We start from the raw sequence: 6000 nt of genomic DNA, 5'->3' as shown, positions 1-6000 counted from the left end.
TCCCATTAATAGATGAGTGGCTTTGGAGAAAAAGATGGATACTGTGACAGCTCTGTTCATGAGTGAGGTGTAATAACAAATCATACTGAAAAATGTAAATAGTTATGATCTTAGCAGCATTTTTTTGACGTGCATTTAGTTAAGAACTTGATTCACAGGTGAAGTTAACTAACTTCCAGCATACAAGTATGACACGATTATACAAAATATCATTCATGTCTTTGTAAACAGCACGAAACTCAGAGGAAAAATATACAGAGTTATATTATGAAATTCTTTATCTGGGTATACACTGAAAATATTCTGTTGTTAACCTAGTCTAATATATTTACCTCATTATTATTAGAAATTAGGTTCAAGTAAAGTACAAGTTGTTACAGAGTTTTAAAAAAAAATCCAATTTGATGTTATGGTTAAAAGGCTCCATTCAATCCAAAGCCAGATCAATTTTCCAAATACATTGTTGGGGAATTAACTGCATGTTGGACCTAAATTTCAACTTTCCGTTTCTTGGGATTAAGAACGGCAGATTTTCTGCTATACGTTTATCAAGGACACTTTATCTCTGACAATGCAGTAATGTACTCATCCTTGGAGCGGAGATAATAAGCATTGTCATCTGTGCTTTTTTATTCTATTTCTGTAACTCAGTTCGACTGACTGGAATGCAATTGACTATTAGGAGTGGAGTACAATGGATGGATGCAGTCACACCATGTTTTTCCTGGGATCTATCTGGAGATGAATATCCAGGCATATATTTCCAGTTTTTCCTATCAATTAGCCCAAGTGAGCATGATAATGAAGCAACTGACTCAACCTCTGCTCCGTTATTGGGAACCTTAATTGCAAGCCAGGTATATGGTGGATTTTAGATTTAGTCGCATAACACAAAGATGGCTGATCCAAGGGGCCCATCTCACAATTCAGTAAGCTGATTGCTGGGCACCACAGGAGGACGTCTATCCATGCAAGAAGCAGCAGTGTCCCTCCAGGACATTACAAATAAGTAATTCAATGAACTCAGTAGATTAGGAAAAGTAGGACTCTGGCGCATTCACCTGGATTTAGTTGTGATATATTATCGCAACACTTCAGTGTACCACTCATCACAAAACTCACCTTGCAGGCACCCTTTCGTCTCTTTACATTAACATTTATTTGGTCATCACTGATATTCAATCTTACCCAAACAACATTATTCTTGTGCCTCATAGTACCCATCAACAAATCTTCTCCTTCCCACAGTGCAACACAACCCTCATTCATAAGGTAGACACAAAGAGCTGAAGTAACTCAACGATACAGGCAGCATCTCTGGAGAGAAGGAATGAGCAACGTTTCGGGCCGAGACCCTTCTTCGCCCTCATTCATAAGGTTCACCCTCCCCTCCTCGTGGAGAAGACAGCATTGAACAACAGGATACAATGGCTAACTGGATCTTCTAATCATACCTACTGAGAGAGATGCTTTGGAAAGAATCAACATAATGATCAGACACTAGACAACAAGACTCACAACTCTCTGATGCGGCTCTACCTGGTCTAACTGCACTGTGATACTCACATATGTGGACCTAAAATTGCAGTGATGGCAATAATCACACATATAATTTTATTCTTAACATTTTTATTTGTAGCAATTCAAACCAGTTATTTATTCACCTACATAATTTTCACACATCTGCAGGACAAATGGTGATGATTCATTCTCTACCGAGGAATTCATTCACAATGAGAATCATCTTCACAGGAATCATGCCGACCAGGCATTCATTCAGATCCTCATTCATTGATTAGTTTAAAGCTACAAAGCGGAAACAGGCCATTTGCCCCCCACCCTGGTCTGCACCGACCAGCGATCCCCGCACATTAACTCTATCCTACACATTCTAGGACAATTTATACTTAAAGCAAGCCAACAAACCTGTACGTCTTTGGAGTGTGGGAGGAAACTGAAGACCTCGGAGAAAACCCACGCGGTCACGGGGAGCACGTAAAACTCCGTACAGACAGCACCCGTAGTCGGGATCAAACCCGAGTCTCCAGCACTGCAAGCACTGTAATAGCCCTGTCCCACAGTGCAAGTTCATTCAAGTGCTCTCCCGAGTTTAAAAACAAATCAAACTCGTGGTAAGCACGGAGAATGAACGTAGCGGGTACGTCGGAGCTCGGGGACATCTCTTAGCGCTAACGGCAGGTACTCGGGAAGACTCGCTAATGGCAGGTAAGCACAGGAAGACTCGTGAAGATTTTTCAACATGATGAAAAATGTCCACGAGAGCCCCGAGTACCGACGAGTGGCCATTACCGTAAATCTCAGAGAATTCTTGGAATGAACTCGTACCGTGAGACAGGGGTTTAAGTCAGCAACTCTACCACTGCGCCACTGTGCTGCCGGCTTGATTGGCCTTGCATGAAAGAGGGTTGGGTTTTCAATTGCCAATTTGCTTCAGAAGTAACTGGTAAAGACAACGTTGCAGCAGTAGGCAGATGGCACAAGCCCATCCAAACTCCAGTTGGCAGGACAGAGTTGATGCACCTCAAGGTCATCAATGAAGATGTGATAGTGTGGCAGTCTGCTCTACCACACTGAGTTTATATGAAGAGGCTTGTAGAATCTGTCTTAGACACAGGACAAATCATTTACACAGAGGGTGGTGGATGCCTAAAACGCTCTGCCAGGAGTGATGGTGAAGGCATTTACAACAATGGCATTTAAATTGTTTACTGATAGGCATGTGGATATTCAACGAATGGGAAGATATGAATCATGTGGAGGCACAGAAGATTAGTTCCATGAGGCATTGTGTTCAGCACAGATATTGTTGGCTAAACACCTATCCCTATGCTGTACCCTTCTATGTTATCTGTTCAATGATCTATGTTCTAAACATTAGTGGCTTGATGTGGTAGATCTTTGCAATGACATAATTGTCCATGGGAAGCGTGACCACTTGCATGAAGTGTCCAATATGACAATATATAACATAGAAAACATAGAAAATAGGTGCAGGAGGAGGCCTTCATTGTGATCATGGCTGATCGTCCCCAATCAAAAACCCGTGCCTGCCTTCTCCCCATATACCATGATTCCACTAGCCCCTAGAGCTCTATCTAACTCTCTCTTAAATCCATCCAGTGATTTGGCCTCCACTGCCCTCTCTGGCAGGGAATTCCACAAATTCACAACTCTCCGGGTGAAAAAGTTTTTTCTCACCTCAGTCTTAAATGGCCTCCCCTTTATTCTTAGACTGTGGCCCCTGATTCTGGACTCGGATATGTTTCTATAAGATATCCCCTCATCCTTCTAAACTCCAGTGAATACAAGCCTAGTCTTTTAAATCTTTCCTCATATGACACTCCCGCCATCCCAGGGATCAATCTCGTGAATCTACGCTGCACTGCCTCAATTACAAGGATGTCCTTCCTCAAATTAGGAGACCAAAACTGTACGCAATACTCCAGATGTGGTCTTACCAGAGCCCTATACAACTGCAGGAGAACCTCTCTACTCCTATACTGAAATCCTCTTGTTATAAAGGCCAACATTCCATTAGCTTTCTTCACTGCCTGCTGTACCTGCACGCCAACTTTCAGTGGCAGGTGTATAGGGACACCCAGGTCTCGCTGTACCTCCCCCTTACCTAACCTAACCCCATTCAGATAATAATATGCCCCTTGTTTTTGCCACCATAGCGGATAACATCACATTTATCTATATTATATTGCATCAGCCACGCATCTGCCCACTCACTCAGCCTGTCCAGGTCACCCTGCAACCTCCTAACATCCTCTTCACAGTTCACACTGCCACCCAGCTTTGTGTCATCCGCAAACTTGCTAGTGTTGCTCCTAATTCCCTCTTCCAAATCATTAATATATATGGTAAACAGTTGCAACCCCAACACCGAGCCTTGCGGCACTCCACTCGCCACTGCCTGCCATTCTGAAAAGGACCCGTTCACTCCTACTCTTTGCTTCCTGTCTGTCAACCAATTTTCTATCCACGTCAACACCCTACCCCCAATACCATGTGCTCTAATTTTAGTCACTAGTCTCCCATCTCACTAAAGCTTATCAAACGCTTTCTGAAAGTCTAGATACACTACATCCACTGGCTCCCCTTCATCCATTTTACTTGTCACATCCTCAAAAATGTCCAGAAGATTAGTCAAGCATGATTTTCCTTTCATAAATCCATGCTGACTAATCCTTATACTGCTATCCAAATGCCCCATTATTACCTCTTTAATAATTGACTCCAGCATCTGTCCCACCACCGAAGTCAGGCTAAATAGTCTGTAATTCCCTGTTTTCTCTCTCACTCCCTTATTGAAAAGTGGGATAACATTAGTTATCCTCCAATCCACAGGAACTGATCCTGAATCTATTGAACATTGGAAAATGATCACCAATGCGTCCACTATTTCTTGAGCCACCCCCCCTGAGGACCCTGGGATGCAGTCCATCAGGCCTAGGGGATTTATTATCCTTCAGTCCCATTAGCCTACGCAATACTATTTCTCGCCTAATGAAAATTTATTTCAGTTCCTCTTCCCCCTTAGATCCTCTGTCCTCCAGTACTTCTGGGCGATTGTTTGTGCCCTCCTTAGTGAAGACAGATCCGAAGTACCTGTTCAACTCTTTTGCCATTTCCTTGTTCCCCATAATAATTTCACCGTGTCTGCCTTCAAGGGACCCACATTTGACTTTGCTATTCTTTTTCCCTTAACATATCTAAAGAAGCTTTTACTGTCCTTCTTTACATTCCTGGCCAGCTTCCCCTCGTACTTCATGTTTTCAGCCCGTATTGCTCGTTTTGTTTCCTTCTGTTGTCCTGTGAAAGTTTCCCAATCCTCTGGCTTCCGGCTACTCTTTGCTGTGTTATAGAAACATAAAAACATAGAAACATAGAAATTAGGTGCAGGAGTAGGCCATTCGGCCCTTCGAGCCTGCACCGCCATTCAATATGATCATGGCTGATCATCCAACTCAGTATCCCGTACCTGCCTTCTCTCCATACCCTCTGATCCCCTTAGCCACAAGGGCCACATCTAACTCCCTCTTAAATATAGCCAATGAACTGGCCTCGACTACCCTCTGTGGCAGAGAGTTCCAGAGATTCACCACTCTCTGTGTGAAAAAAGTTCTTCTCATCTCGGTTTTAAAGGATTTCCCCCTTATCCTTAAGCTGTGACCCCTTGTCCTGGACTTCCCCAACATCGGGAGCAATCTTCCTGCATCTAGCCTGTCCAACCCCTTAAGAATTTTGTAAGTTTCTATAAGATCCCCTCTCAAACTCCTAAATTCTAGAGAGTATAAACCAAGTCTATCCAGTCTTTCTTCATAAGACAGTCCTGACATCCCAGGAATCAGTCTGGTGAACCTCCTCTGCACTCCCTCTATGGCAATAATGTCCTTCCTCAGATTTGGAGACCAAAACTGTACGCAATATTCCAGGTGTGGTCTCACCAAGACCCTGCACAACTGCAGTAGAACCTCCCTGCTCCTATACTCAAATCCTTTTGCTATGAAAGCTAACATACCATTCGCTTTCTTCACTGCCTGCTGCACCTGCATGCCTACTTTCAATGACTGGTGTACCATGACACCCAGGTCTCGCTGCATCTCCCCTTTTCCTAGTTGGCCACCATTTAGATAATAGTCTGCTTTCCTGTTTTTGCCACCAAAATGGATAACCTCACATTTATCCACATTATACTGCATCTGCCAAACATTTGCCCACTCACCCAGCCTATCCAAGTCACCTTGCAGTCTCCTAGCATCCTCCTCACAGCTAACACTGCCCCCCAGCTTCGTGTCATCCGCAAACTTGGAGATATTGTCCTTCAATTCCCTCATCCAGTTCATTAATATATATTGTAAATAGCTGGGGTCCCAGCACTGAGCCTTGCGGTACCCCACTAGTCACTGCCTGCCATTGTGAAAAGGACCCGTTTACTTCCTACTCTTTGCTTCCTGTTTGCCAGCCAGTTCT

Source organism: Amblyraja radiata, chromosome 5, assembly GCF_010909765.2.
Source record: "Amblyraja radiata isolate CabotCenter1 chromosome 5, sAmbRad1.1.pri, whole genome shotgun sequence".
Lineage (NCBI taxonomy): Eukaryota > Metazoa > Chordata > Chondrichthyes > Rajiformes > Rajidae > Amblyraja > Amblyraja radiata.
This window is presented reverse-complemented; position numbering follows the sequence as displayed.